Source organism: Hyperolius riggenbachi, chromosome 4 (genome assembly GCF_040937935.1).
Source record: "Hyperolius riggenbachi isolate aHypRig1 chromosome 4, aHypRig1.pri, whole genome shotgun sequence".
Lineage (NCBI taxonomy): Eukaryota > Metazoa > Chordata > Amphibia > Anura > Hyperoliidae > Hyperolius > Hyperolius riggenbachi.
In genome coordinates this window covers 213,158,715-213,174,769 of record NC_090649.1, presented here as the reverse complement: position 1 = coordinate 213,174,769, position 16,055 = coordinate 213,158,715, and the positions used below count along the sequence as shown (strand labels likewise).

The 16,055-nt window shown below is 42.6% G+C and overlaps 1 protein-coding gene across 7 annotated transcripts in view; it reads right to left on the bottom strand.

The window, feature by feature from the left end:
- The window catches only part of DLGAP2 (DLG associated protein 2), a 656,900-nt gene that overhangs the window by 150,784 nt on the left and 490,061 nt on the right, over window positions 1-16,055 (bottom strand). The window lies entirely within an intron of this gene.

The following is a 16,055-nucleotide window of genomic DNA, read 5'->3' as shown; positions in this document are numbered from 1 at the left end:
CGAGCGCTTGTTTAACGGTTACCTCACCGAGCCTCCAGCAAGCGTAGCAGACAGACACACGAAAACAGGGACAAGCGAGAGATAGGATCCACAGCACTAGCGAAAAGTGGCTAGCGCGATCCAAGTACACAGTAGCAGAACAGAAGGATCCCCAGCGCTAGCGAAAAGTGGCTAGCGCGATCCCAGAAGACAGAACAGAAGGATCCCCAGCGCTAGCGAAAAGTAGCTAGCGCGATCCCAGGAGACAGAACAGAAGGATCCCCAGCGCTAGCAAAAAGTAGCTAGTGCGATCCCAGGAGACAGAACAGAAGAGATAGCTGGTAGCAACCGCTGCACCAGCTATACTCCAAGAACAGAGATCAGAACCATTTCCTGTCAACCACCATAGGGACAGGACAATGGCAACAGGCAAGACAAGACAGAACAGGCAATACAGATAATACAATCCTAACTGCACTAGGGAAATCTGCCTAGCGCAGATTCAGGAATTACTCTAAGCTGATGTTCAAACAGAGAGCAAGGCTGACACCCCACCAGGAGTGTTACATAGCACGAAATCCTTATGAACAGCGAAGCATTGTGGGAAAGACATAGTACTTATAGTACACGCCTCCAATGAATGTGGCCAGGCAATTTGCATGACAACGTATGCAAATTCCTCTGCAAGCACAAGCTGCAAAACTGACAGAAGCTCTTTTTTCCAGAGTCCTGCAGCATGCAAACCTACACAATGGTCAAAAGGCTGGCTGCCTGCACAGGCAGCTGAGCAAATCATCACAGTACCTCTTTTAGACCCTAAAGTTAGGCAAAAATCATACAGCCAGCAAGGTTAAGAAGAAGCCACATAAATGGAATCAAATAGAGTAGAAGTGGGGAGGTAGGCTAGTATGGCAGGAACAGCAATAGTAATTTTAGTAAACATTTCCCCTTCCAGGGCATATAGCACATTCTACTTTAAGGCTACTTGCAGACCAAGACGTTGCATTAGGTGCCACGTTAAGGTCGCATAACGTGCACCTAACGCATCGAGGACGGTAGAGTGAGCCGCGTTAGGCGGCTCTATCCCTATAAGGTCTCCCAGAGTGGCGCTGATTGGCCGGCGGGACCACGTGATGCGGAGCGAGACACTCCACATCACGTGGTCCCGCCGGCCAATCAGCGGCCGCCAGTGCAGTGAATATTAAGTAGCCATGTGCGCGGCTACTGTAGCTGGCTCCCCCCGCCTCCTCTCCGCCCCCCACTGCGCATGTGCAAACAGTCTAACGCGGCTATAGCCGCTCTAACGCCGTAGCATGCTGCACTTTCCCGACAATGTGCAGCGTTACATGTAACGCAACGTGGGCTGTGTGAACAGCCCACTTGTGTTACATTGCTGTGCGTTGGGGGAGCGTTACAGGCGCACTAACATGCGCCTGTAACGTCCCTGTGTGGAAGCAGCCTAAAAGTAAACAATCAATATAAAAATGTAAATCAACTCCATCCAAACAGATTTTTTTTTTGTCTTATTTTACATAGCATATTTTGATGTGTCTGGCTGAAGAGGGTAACAGGCAGTTGCTATTACAGTCAGATTTGTTATGTTGTACTTTTAATATTAGATTAGTAACTCTGCCACATACTGTGTTTAGTAGGCAGAGTATTTAATTCACTTCAACAGTCAACAATGGTTTGCATCCAGTATAATGACTTGTTGTGGGTGTACCGATATGAAAACAAGGCAGTACAAGTCATTTTTATACATATTTAATAAGAACCAGATCAATGTAGGGAAAATGCTGTATGCATTGAATAACAGGCATATTGCTTAATAGCTAAATGCTTAGCTGGACAAAACATGAAGTATTGATATCAACTTAAATATTAATTACTGCGATCCTTTTTACCACAAGGGAATCTGTCTACTTGGTATTTACCTCCCGTCAAACTATATGGTGAAATGACTAGGAAATTAATTCATGTTTGAAGTTACTGTGGCTTAGCCGAGGGATATTAGATTAATTGTACACCTGCTCTATATATAACTAATATGCCTTAAGGAGACTTAAGGCTTGCATGTGTCCCAGTTTTTCTTTATACATTCCAGGTGATACCCAGAGTATTTACTATAACACACCTGGTTTACAAGGTATACTGGGAATAAGCAACCATAACTTGTCTGTGGGTATAATAGCCAAAAGAGTACTCTCCCTGTAGTCAAAACCTTGTGTGGCTAAGTTATAAGCGCACTAGTGGACTAAGCTGACAGCCAGGAAACACTTCCCATAGGAATGCCTGTGTTCAGCCATTTTTACATTGATCCTTTATTAATGTAAAGGAATTCAAGTTCCATAGAGTTAAATTGTGATTTTAAATTTGCTGTATGCACAATACATACATGCTTATTAATAATGCATTTGCACTGTACGAATACCTGGAGGGATATTACTTAAAATGAATTGCTATTGTTCAGTGCTGGCTATTCCCAATGATGGTAGCCTACTGTGTAATCAGTGTTGAGGCTTACTATTAAGCCTGTGTCTCTTTATGTAGCCACAGATGGGGTGGTGAGCAAGTACCAGTCATATAATATCTAACTAGAGTATCAGTCTACTTTTTAAAACAATATTGGACCAAAACTCATCAAAAGCAGACCATGGCATCAGTGTACTTTCAAAAAGGGTGCCATGGTAATTAGGGGGCGAGAGAAAGCTAGTAGTGGAATGTTGGTAAAGTAATTGATATTCCACTACTTAAAGTGAACCTCCGGACTAAAAATCTACTCAGCAGAACTGAAAAGGCTTGGTGTTTCTTTAATAGTTTCACAGCATCAGAACTTTGTTTTTCTTACCAAAGCATCACTTTTTGCTGTATTTTTATCTAAGCTCCACCCATCAAAGAAAAAAAGCCTGGGCTTTTTTCCCTGATGCTGTGCAGAGCATGATGGGATTTTCTATGTTGTTATTCACGTTGCTTAGCAACTGGGAGGGGTGATCAGCACACAGGACAGTCGGAACTGTGTATCATACTCCCTGTCACCTCATTACAACCAAAAAGATGGCTGCCATCATGAAATCAAACATTTGCCTGTTCTTTTAAAACAGGGTGGGTAAGAGATTATATTACCTATCTATTTTAATTAACATAAGTAATGTAACTTAATGAAAGTATGTTTGTTTAGGCTGAAGTTCCTCTTTAATTCCAACAGTAAAATATTGGTAATATTTACTAATATTTTACCAACACCTTGCTCTATTCTCACACCAGCCCTCCCTCTACCGATGCCTAACCCCCAGCCACAAAATGCCTAACCCTAACCAACCCCCAAATAATGCTTAACTCTAACTGATACCCCACTGCAAATGTGTAATCATAGCAGCCTCCTGTGAGAAAATGCGGAAAAGCCGCCGCAAGTGCTCAGAGCAAGGCGGCTGATTCCGCGTCCAACGCGGCAGGTTGTGCGCATGGGCCTACATGTGCTAGCATGACTGAACATGGAGAAACCGTCACATGTCCTGAGAACAAGGCGAAGGATTCCGCGTCCGACGCGGCGGTTTGCACGCATAAGCCTACATCTGTCAGTATGGCTGAACGTGACATGCTCTAATAGCGGCGCGGCTGGTTCCGCGTCCAGGACAGCGGGTGGTTTACAACACATGTCTGGTGTGGCTGGGACTGATAGTCCACACAGGTTCAGAAGGACGCGCGCGCGCGCTGAGAGGCAGAGCTTTTATGACAGTCAGAAGGGAGTCAGCTGACCAAGCCGGTCAGCTGACAATTCAACCAGTTCCCATTGGTCCAGCACTTAGGGGAGGCGCTGGAGAGCGCTATAGTATATATACTGGGTGCTGGTCATTCCTCTGGTGTCTGTCGTTGCGATCACTACGTGGTAGCACTCAGACCTTTTTGTCAGTATCTGTGTTACTCTAGACCAGTTCCAGGGTGTTGATGACCAAGGAGCTCACACCCAGACTAGGAATTCTGCATATTATCTGTGTTATTCTCTAGACCAGTTCCAGGGTGTTGATGATCACGAAGCTCACACCCAAGACTAGGAATACTGTGTATTATCTGTGTTATTATTCAGACTAGTTCCAGGGTGTTGATGACTACGGAACTCACACCCAAGACTAGGAAATAGCTTTACCATCTAGTTATTTTCAGAGTAGTTACAGGGTGTTGATGACTACGGAGCTCACACCTAAGACTAGGCATTGTTGATTATTTGTTATGACCTTCTGCTTTCCTGACCATTCTCCTGATCTCTGATTTGGTACTTCGCTATATCTGATACTCTGTTGCCAAACCCTGCTTGCCTTAGGATTCCGTGTCTGTCTCCTGTCTCTGTATCTGATCTGTCCGTGTGTTGCCGACCTGACCTGTCTGACCTCGAGAGCTATCTCTCTCGTTAAGAGATAGTTCACAGTCTGTTAGTGACATCCCTCTATTGGTGTCACTCACACTCTAGTCCTTCCCACTCTCAGCCTGACTCCTCCCCTTGGGGAGTCTCAGGCCAGTGGAAGGAACCTGCTCTTTGGGCAGTACCCTTTACTACCTTGCACCCTTTATACGGGTGCTCTCCTCAAAGTATTACTGTTGCACCAAACACTCTTATTACTCAGGTGTCCAGAGGTTAGATATATATCTGATTATCGGTGATACTGCAGATCATCAATAATCGGGTATATATCTGTATTCTCTGTGATACTGCAGATCACCGATAATCGGATCCTCTCTGAGTTACACTGATCGTTACACCTCCCAAATGAAGCTTAACCCTAACTGATCCCCGCTGTCAAATGTCTAACCCTAACCATTACCCGCCCCCAGCTGATGCCTAGCTGCCTCCTCTCCCTACTGCAATTTCTGCATCTTCTGTGCAGATTCATTAAACATCGGTCGTGATAGTTTGGGCACTAGCATAGGCCCAATTGTGGCTATTAACATGTGCACCTATGGAGTCCAAACTGCTGCAGTGCCACCAGCGCCCAAATTACCTGCTTTGTCACGAAGAAACGATGGCTCCTATTTATCAAAAAACGATGGCTCCTATTTATCAAACATGTTTAGAAAATCTTTCTTAATCCTCCATTCCTCCTGCTGGATGATGTCACATCGTTTTTTTTTAAATAGCTAAATCTCCTAAAATAAAAGTACTGTTAAAATTGGTTCTGCAGTCTTGCAATACAAAATGATCTACATCTATGCAGTTGTTAAGTTCTCAAGACCAGGGGACTTAAAAGCATTAACATATAAATGACCCTTTGTATTAGGATGTTTGTACTGCCATTCTGCCTGATGCCTCTCTTTCTTCTCATCAGCATAGTGGAGTAAGTCCCTTATTCAAGCAATGGGAAAACCAGACTCTCAAGAAGCCACCTGAAACTCAACCTGGATGCAGAACCAGCCTCACCCATCTCCACCACAAAGTGACAATGATTCCCACCCACCTTCCCCTCTAAGACCACAGGAAGGGGAAGGTGAGTGTGGACTGATGTCACACATTTAAATTGTCAATATGCATTGTACCAAATTCCAGTCTGACTTTTTTATGTTTTTCTTTCAGCGATTCTCCTAGATGTTCTCCCATTAAGCTTCTTGTCACTCAGAAAGCCATGAAGGGTGCAAAGAGACACTTTGGTGGAATTTGGACTTGAACTTTATCTTGTCTCTCTCTTAAGGCACCATTTTGTCTGACGTCAGGGCCGGGACAAGGCAGAGGCTGGGCAGGTTGCTGCCTCTGAGCGCTTCCCTCGGTTGCATTCCTCTGCACTTTTCCTGCCTGCCCCATTCATTTGCCTTCTCCCCTTCTGCTCTGCGATCTCCCCCACTAGCCACTAAACTAATCTCCCCGAGTCCCCTGATATATCCCCCTCCTGTCTGGCAAGGAGCATTCCCATTTGCCCTGGCTGAGCTGTAACAGCCACACTGTCATCAAAGAGATGACAGGCACGGCTGTGTGCATTAGGTTGCTAGGCAACAGCAGGAAGCCGACTTCTGCTGTAGCGGAACTGGCTGTCGGCTTCCTGCAGAGTTGCCTGTGTGTCAGATAGCTGGACTGGACGGGGGAGGCCCTCTCTCAGGCAGTAGTGAAAGGACAGATAACGACCAAGTGTTGTCATGCCTGGGATGAAGCAGGTATGGTGGGGGAAGGGGTCTTTGAGAGAGGCAGATAAATGAGTGTGAATCGTATTGAATAGCTGTGTGTGTCTGTGTGTATACTGTGTGTTTAAATCATGTGTATGTGGTGTGTGTGTGTGTGTGTGTGTGTGTGTGTGTGTGTGTGTGTGTGTGTGTGTGTGTGTGTGTGTGTACAGAGTGTGTGTATACAGTGTGAGTATGTGTACAGTGTGTGTGTGTACAGTGTGTGTACAGTGTGTTTGTGTGTACAGTGTGTGTACAGTGTGTGTGTGTGTATGTGTACAGTGTGTACAGTGTGTGTAAGTGTACAGTGTGTGCATGTGCACAGTGTGTGTACAGTGTGTGTGTGTGTGTGTGTGTGTGTGTGTGTGTGTGTATGTGTACAGTGTGTGTACGTGTACAGTGTGTGTATGTGCACAGTTTGTGTGCAGTGTGTGTGTGTATGTGTACAGTGTGTGTACGTGTACAGTGTGTGTATGTGTACAGTGTGTGTACGTGTACAGTGTGTGTATGTGTACAGTGTGTGTGTATGGTACAGTGTGTGTACAGTGTGTACAGTGTGTGTACGTGTACAGTGTGTGTTTGTGTATGTGTACAGTGTGTATACGTGTACAGTGTGTGTACATGTACAGTGTGTGTATGTGCACAGTGTGTGTACAGTGTGTGTGTGTGTATGTGTACAGTGTGTGTACAGTGTGTACAGTGTGTGTACGTGTACAGTGTGTGTATGTGTACAGTGTGTGTATGTGCACAGTGTGTGTACAGTGTGTGTGTGTATGTGTACAGTGTGTGTGTGTGTACAGTGTGTGTACAGTGTGTATACAGTGTTTGTGTGTACAGTGTGTGTGTGTTTAGCTCACTTGACATCTTCCCAGTTCCCTCGGTTGCATTGTTGCCAGCCCTGTAAGTCTATGACGCTGAGTTACAGACTACTGTGAATGTGTAGTCCCGGCCAGGGCCGGGCAGAGGCAGAGGAGGCACCAGGCTCAGAGCGCTGCACCCTGAGGGCGGATTTCTCATTCCTGGCTGGCCACCGCCTGCCTCCCCTCCCTTCCCGGAACCGATATTACCTACAGTAACGGAAGTCTCGAGCCCCACAACCACTGCCATCCGCCACCACCATATGGGTAAGAGGCCACAGGAGCCATAGGTAAGTACTGCCTATTATACCAGCTCCCCCCCAGTGGGACACTGAGGTGGGCTTGTTTACTTTCCGGGGGGGGGGGGGGCACTTTGGGATCTCTGCCTCTGTTACCGGAAAACCTCGTCCCAGCACTGCCTGATGTTACTATAATTTTGCCCATTCCCATTCTGTGGTCAACTGTCATGCAGTTTTATGGACCTTAAACTAATTCATAATATTTGTAATTGTTGTCACAGTACTTGTTTATATGGCCTTTACGCTTTACGTTTGTCTATAACTGATGTTAAAAAACAACAAAATGACTTATTTTTCTATTTAAATATATGTAAAAAGACTTACTGCATGATCAGAGACATGCATTATATACATTATATATACTGTATATACAAGAAAACAACTATGGTAGTTTGAAAATTATTTGTGATCTTTTTTGGGTGTACCAACAAATGTGTCCATACCAATTTAGAATATTTTTGTAGGATAAGAAACATCTATTTCTTTTCATGCTAGTTTGTTTGACATGATGACATATTGATGGCATGCAGATATACATGAGACAATTCCTTATCATCTAATCACTTTTTAGGGCGCATCTGACGGCGCGGCGGCTAGTTCCGCGTTCAGCCCGGCGGTTTCTGCGTGGCGACATGTGTCTGATGTGGTTCAGCCTTCCTGTGCACATAGGGTGAGGAATACGCGCGTGCACGCCGAGAGGCAGAAGCTTTATGGTAAGCAGAAAGGGGTCAGCTGACTCTACTGGTCAGCTGATCCCAGAACGAACGTAGGTTGGCTGAAGGGGACTGGGCGGCGCTGATCTGCGCTGCACTATATAGCTGCTTGTCCTTCAGTCTCACGTTGTCTGCCGTTGTGAATGCTTATGTGTTGGCACACAGACCACAGTCAGATCCTACAGTGTGTTAAGAGCCAGGTGGACCTTGGGATTCACACTGAGCTAGATTACTCTTGTGGCTTTACTGTTATGCTTTAGACCAGTTCCAGGGTGTTGTGACTACGGACCTCACACCCAAGACTAGGATACTGTGTCAGTTCTATGTTATGCTTTAGACAAGTTCCAGTGTGTTGTGACTACGGACCTCACACCCAAAACTAGGATACTGTGTCAGTTCTATGTTATGCTTTAGACCAGTTCCAGGGTGTTGTGAATACGGACCTCACACCCAAGACTAGGATACTGTGTCAGTTCTATGTTATGCTTTAGACCAGTTCCAGGGTGTTGTGACTACGGACCTCACACCCAAGACTAGGATACTGTGTCAGTTCTATGTTATGCTTTAGACCAGTTCCAGGGTGTTGTGACTACGGACCTCACACCCAAGACTAGGATACTGTGTCAGTTCTATGTTATACCTTAGCCCGGTTCCAGGGCATAGAGAATAGGCCCTCACACCTAGTTAGGGCAAGTCTGTTCATATTAGCAGCAGGGCTTCCTGCAACCCAGCCTGGGTCCCTCTTCTAGGGAGTCCTCAGGCTACAGGAATATTCCCCACAGTCAGGGGAGTATTCCTCAAGTCACTCAGGCCACCGGGGTCCCTGGTGGTCTATGCTCAGAGTTGTACTGTTACACCAAACACTCACATTATACTGGTGTCCAGAGGTTAGACATACCCGGATTATTGGTGATACTGCAGATCATCCATAATCTGGTGTATATCTGCATTGCGGGTGATTCTGCAGATCACCAGTAATCAGATTCTCTCTGCGTGTTGACACCCATCCTTACAGCATCAAGCACTTTAACAATCAGCTATAAGGATATTAACACTTTTTCTATGTCTGTATAAGGTTTTTGAGCAGTACAGTAGCTCCAGTTCATTAAAAGCTTTCAAGTCTGTGCAGTTCTGCTCCTTGATAATCCACTGCGCTGTAAAAAAAAGTCTGCAAGTTTTGTTTTTTTTTCCCCTCATTTCTATTCTTGTCACTGAAATGAAGAAAAAAAAAATCTGTCCAGTGTGTTGCTTTTTTACTTTATGGCCAAAATTCTGTCTATTAGTTAATTAGTTTGACAGCATATTTTTTCAACTAAGGGTCTGGAATAACCTTCCTTTTATGCTAACTAGAACATTAAATTAAACACTAAAAGTCGTAGTGCTTCTTTATGATCTAAGCTGCTTTAAAATCAGGTTTGAAGTCCTTCAAAAAAACTTGCACTTCCAGGTCCCCCATCAGGAGTTACAGGAGGATCTGGAATACTGAGCCTGGAGCTCTCCAGAAGCCTAAAGGTGGCCATACTCTATACAATGAAAGATGCAATTTTTCACCAATTCGATAATTTTGATCAGTTATCCCCAAAAAATCGAGAGCTTTTCTTTGTTTTCATTCGATAAATCCGATGTTGGAAATTTCAGACCAACTTTATCAAGAATTGTGTGGTGTGTGATGGATTGTCAATTACTTGATGTACAGTTCCAATTTTTTTTTCTGAGCTTTCAATTATGCTATTCATGATGGGGAAAATTTGAACATAGGTGTGTGGTACAGATTTTTGAATTGTTAAAATCAGTCAGAAAAATTGATTGCTATTCTTGGATTAAAGAGAAGTTTAAAAAATTGTATGGTGTGTGGCCACCTTAAAGGGGCGCGACAGCGAAAAACTGTAAAATTTAAAATATGTGCAAACATATACAAATAAGAAGTACATTTTTCCCAGAGTAGAATGAGCAATAAATGACTTTTCTCCTATGTTGCTGTCACTTACAGTAGGCAGTAGAAATCTGACAGAAGTGACAGGTTTTGGACTAGTCCATCTCTTCATAGGGGATTCTCAGCAAGGCTTTTATTCTTTATAAAGATATTCCCGAAAAAGTATTTAAACAATGATGCTGGCCAGCCTCCCTGCTCCCTACACAGTTTTTTGGCAGTTGAACAGAGCAACTGCCATTCACTAAGTGCTTTTGAAAATAAATGAATCCCCGAGAATCTCCTATGAAGAGATGAACTAGTCCAAAACCTGTCACTTCTGTCAGATTTCTACTACCTACTGTAAGTGACAGCAACATAGGAGAAAAGTAATTTATGGCTCATTTTACTCTGGAAAAAATGTACTTCTTATTTGTATATGTTTGCCCAAATTTTAAATTTTACAGTTTTTTGCTGTAGTGCCCCTTTAAGGGTCCTTTTACACTAAATCAGTTGCTCTCAGTTATAACTGAAAGGACAACTTATTTTCAGAGTAATGTCCATGTTTTCCTATGGCTCAGTTCTCACTATACATGTTTTAACTGAAAGCATTTTCGCAATGCACTGCTATGGAAAAAAAAAAAACGCATACCAACGCATTAGGTGTAAAAGGGCCTTAAGGCAACAGATAAAGGGTACCATAAAACTGCTGCAGAACACACTTCCTACCCCTTGTACCGCACAATTACACTTTGCTTGTAGCCACTGGTACCTCGGCCTCAACTTCCTGTTTCCACCACTGCCAAGTAACCAATCACTACCAAGCATCCTCAATGACTGAATGTGGATCAAGGGAGGAGCAGCCCAAACAGAGGGAGCAGTGTCGACATAAAGTCATGAAATGCAGCACGAGATCGGAAATGGAGGTAGGTAATGGGCTGCCAGCATGTAGTCTTTTGTTTGTTAATGGGATCTAATCAGTTATTGGGGTATGTTACAGTAGTTTTATCTGTTACAATAAATGCTATCTGATACTATTTTGGACAATTCCTCTTTTGCTATGGATAGCTTTGTTAGTTGATACAGTTTTGTCCCATTCACGCATGGCAGTATGTTGTATACTTCTTTGTTTCTTGACTCTATTATTTTAATAGAAAATCTGTCCTGTGCCTTGACAACGTTTTCTCAGTCTCTCTGAGGCATAACAGAAAAGAATGAAGTTTTGTACAGCTACGATATTTCCAAGTGGACAACCAATATAGGTGTGATAATAATGTTTACATTTACACATAACTGTGCAGACTTTTGTCTCCATCCTCATTTACAACAGGAAGAGTCATCAAGCAAAACAAATTATTTTATTATGTTTGGGAAAGTGAACAGTTCACCTCAAGGAAAAAAAAGGTTATGTTTTTTTATTTGAGTTTAATAATGGCTTTACATAATAATTTTTTCATCTACCTTCCTTCAAGGCATATTCAATTATCTTGAAAAGAAATCATCTGCTGCCGCTTTTGGAAAAATCTCACAGACCATTAACACTCAGAATCAGACTAAATTCAGCTTAAATTGTTTGACTGGTGCCAGCTAGCTTTGTAAATGTCATTATAATTAAAGAGGAACTCCAGTGAAAATAATGTAGTAAAAAAAAGTGCTTCATTTTTTACCATAATTATGTATAAATGATTTAGTCAGTGTTTGCTCATTGTAAAATCTTTCCTCTCCCCGATTTACATTCTGACATTTATTACATGGTGACATTTTTACTGTGGGCAGGTTATGTAGCTGCTCCTGTTTTGGCTGTTAGAGACAGCTGTAAACAGCTTATTCCTGTCTGTGAACATTGTTACATTGTGGCAGTTTGCCCAGAGTACCGCGGTACTCAGAGCTTCTTGTGGGAGGGGTTTCAGCACAAAATCAGTCATACAGCACCCCCTGATGGTCTGTTTGGGAAAAGCATTCTTTTTCTCATGTAAAAGGGGGTATAAGCTACTGTTCAATTCTAGGTTGGAGTTTCTCTTTAAAGCTTTATGAATAAATCTAGTTTCTAAATCTACTGTAGATGAAGAATTCATGCAACTGACTCTTTATTCTCTGGTTGAACTCGATGGACGTATGTCTTTTTTTCAACCCAAATAACTATAACTACCGGTATGTAGCTTAAAAAAAGAGAAAAAAAACTTGCTTAAAAGACAGTATAAAGTAAGTCATAATAACAATTATTGCAGAATAAGACATAATTAATAGAGTCAGAAAAATAGGGTTTATGGATTATTGGTGCCATTAAACCTGGACAAGATGCTGTGCCAGCCAATGCTGGGAGGGAGTGCGCAGAATAGTGGTGAGAAGATTGGTGTTCATCACCATTAAAAAAGTCTACATATTTTTTATACAAACGGGACTGTTTTTTTTAAATGTAGTCTATACCTTTTGGGTATAGAAACTTCCTCTCACTTCCTGTCCCTATTACAAGAAGTCACCAAAACCAAGATGACCACATTTGCCGTGACAACAGGGAGTGCTGATATTGTTTAAAGGGGCACTATGGCAAAAAAAATTTAACATTTAAAATATGTGCAAACATAGACAAATAAGAAGTATGTTTTTTTCAAATGAGCCAGAGTCAAATGAGCCATAACTTACTTTTCTCCCATGTTGTTACAGTAGGTATTAGAAATCTGACAGAAGTGACAGGTTTTGGACTAGTCCATCTCTTCATAGGGGATTCTCAGCAAGGCTTTTATTCTTTATAAAGATATTCCCTAAAAAGTAGTTAAACAATGATGCTGGTCAGCTTCCCTGCTCACCACACAGTTTTTTGGCAGTTGGACAGAGCAATTGCCATTCGCTAACTGCTTTTGAAAATAAATAAATCCCTGAGAATCCCCCCAATGAAGAGATGGACTAGTCACTTCTGTCAGATTTCTACTACCTACTGTTAGTGACAGCAACATAGGAGAAAAGTAATGTATGGCTCATTTTACTCTGGAAAAACATACTTCTTATTTGTTTATGTTTGCACATATTTTAAATTTAAATTTTTTCACCATATTGCCCCTTTAAAAGTAGCCACCCATTCCAGTGACAGCTGTCAAAAGCAGGATTTACCTTCCCTTTAGGGAGATATTTTTAAAGTCTCGTGACTCACTTTTTTCTCCTAAGTTTTCTCCTAGCAGATAACTTTTAATCTTCTGTTTAAAATAACGTTTCAGTACTCTGCAATTGTAAAAAGTACCAAAAAGTAAGTGAAAAAGTGCTGTCAAAATTATTCTGAGAATTTTCTTGCATGCTGGTGGATTAAAAGGCATATTATTGATAAAGTGTGAAAATAACACATAGGAAAAAACTTAGGAGAAAAAGGGAATTGAGTAAGGCTGAGGAACTGAGAAAAATATCAACAATGGAGTCACTAAGAGCACTGAAAACCAGCAAAGGTTGTGATGATTCCTAATTGTATCAAAAACAAATAGAAGCGTCTTGGCAAAACATTCACATTTAATAATAGCTCTATTATTACTGTGCTGGTTGATGGTGGTGGCAGTAGTGGGTGGGGATGGCCTTGCAGGGTGATTTATTTAAACTTAGCAAAGATTAGCTCAAGGTGATTGACACCGTTCCAGCCCCAAAATACCATGAAGGTGCAGCAAAAAGGCCTGTTCTCCATGGTAGCCAGTGCAAGTAGTTGAACAAATCCACAACTCTTCAATGGCTCCAATAAAACAAACCTTGACTTGTCCAAGATGTGTAGAAAGAGGGAAAGTGAATACCTGAAGTTATCCGATGATGAGGGGAAGGGGGAGATGGAGATCTTGAGAAGAAATCACTGCAGTCGTAAGTGCCTGATTCTCATTTGTGTTAGTGTTAGACTTTTGTGTTTACTGTTTAGTTGCTTTTTTTGGCCTTCATGTGTCAAAACATCAAGATGTCAAGAATTTGGCTGGAGATATGGACAATGTTTATATTGTTCTACTCGTCCTTTTCTGTATTAATCAAAGCATGTATAATTCTTTACCTGTACCTGGCCAAAAATTGTTTGTATAGTAAATATGGCATGGAAGTTTTTGCTGCATGATATTTTTACAAATGTATCTGTATATTTATTGTGCAATATCATGAATAAAAATTATGTTTAAAAAAAAAAACTCTACCTGTATTAAATTGCAAAGCAGGACAGACAAAATGGCTGATGCGTTTCAGAGAGCGATGTGTCTTTAGTCATAGTCTAGACCCTAGGTTCTGAACATGCGGTACGTGTACCCCAGGGGGTACTTCTGATGGTTCCAGGGGGTACTTTGGCTTGATATAATTAACCAAGTATAACAAATTTAGAGTTTTAGAAAATGATAAATCCTATATAAACAACACCAAATTAGTATTTTAGCTAATTAAAAGCAACAGTAAATGCTTGGAAATTGTTTACAACCAATTATTATGTACTATGATTAAAAATATATTTGTCAAGGGGTACTTGAGATAATTTTTACTATGGCAGGGGGTACTTGGTGAGTACAGGGTTTTAAAAGGGGTACATACCAATAAAATGTTGAGAAACTGTAACGATTGTGGAACTTTCTCCGTGATCAGTGCACAACGCGTGCGCTGACACGGCGGAAATCCTCCACAAGCGTATATTTGCAGGCACCAAGCAAAAGGTGCTACGCACCCGTAGAGGGAAAATTCCTATTGGCAGATGGTGCTGGGGAGTGCAGAGGAACCAATCCTCTGTACCTCCACAAATGCCAGACAGGAATTGTACGAAGCGCAGAACGCAATCGCAAGAGAGGCGATTGCGAATGAGACGAGCAAAGGGACAGGTTGTATGTGTGTGCGCCAACCTAGTCGCCACCCCCAACAGCAGACACAACAGCAGATATGAAACAGGAACGCGATCGCGAGAGGTGCGATCGCCAGACGTGACACAAGGCAGATCAGGACAGAATACGAGGTTAGCAAAGGCACAGCAAATAATACAATGAGGAGATACGGAAAATAACAAATGCTAGCTAACCGCGAACACCGCACTCATTCGCAGCAGTGCACGTGGTTATGCGCGGTCTCCACGTGTTAAGCACAATAGAGACAAGCAAGCCTAACTAACCATTAACAGACAAACATGAAACAGAGGACGCGAGCGCTTGCTTAACAGTTACCCCACCGAGCCTCCAGCAAGCGTACGTGGCAGACAAGACAGACACACGAAAACAGGGACAAGCGAGAGATAGGATCCACAGCACTAGCGAAAGTGGCTAGCGTGATCCAGGTACAGAGTAGCAGAACAGAAGGATCCACAGCACTAGCGGAAAGTGGCTAGCGCGATCCCAGGAGACAGGACAGAAGGATCCACAGCGCTAGCGAAAAGTGGCTAGCGCGATCCAAGGAGACAGATCAGAAGAGATAGCTGGTAGCAACCGCTGCACTAGCTATACTCCAAGAACAGAGATCAGAACCATTTCCTGTCGGCCACCGTTGGGACAGGACAATGGCAACAGAACAAACAAACAGATAAACAATCCTAACTGCACTAGGGAAAACCTGCCTATCGCAGATTCAGGAATTACTCTACGCTGATCTTCAAACAGAGAGTAAAGCTGACACCCCACCAGGAGTGTTACATAGGACGAAATCCTTATGACCAGCCAAGCATTGTGGGAAAGACATAGTACTTATAGTACACGCCTCCAATGAATGTGGCCAGGCAATTTGCATGACAACGTATGCAAATTCCTCTGCAAGCACAAGCTGCAAAACTGACAGAAGCTCTTCTTTCCAGAGTCCTGCAGCATGCAAACCTAAACAATGGTCAAGAAGCTGCCTGCCTGCACAGGCAGCTGAGCAGGTCATTACAGAAACACTGTCTAGACTACTCATAGGCTATGACTAAAGACACTTCACTGTCTGAAACTTGTCAGCCATTTTGTCTGTCCTGCTCTGTAACGTAATAAAAGAGGACTTTTTATTTATTGAGGCCATTGAAGAGATTGTGGATTTGTACGACTATTAGTAGAGATTAGGATCTATAGGAATAGAGTTTGAAGAAGGCTTATTGGCCAAAAGCTTACTCTTTTCCTTTAAAGTTAGCCAATACATGGTATCATTTTTTTCCCAAAACGTCTAGATTAAGGGTTGAAAGACATTCAGTCAAAATTAAAGTTCTCAA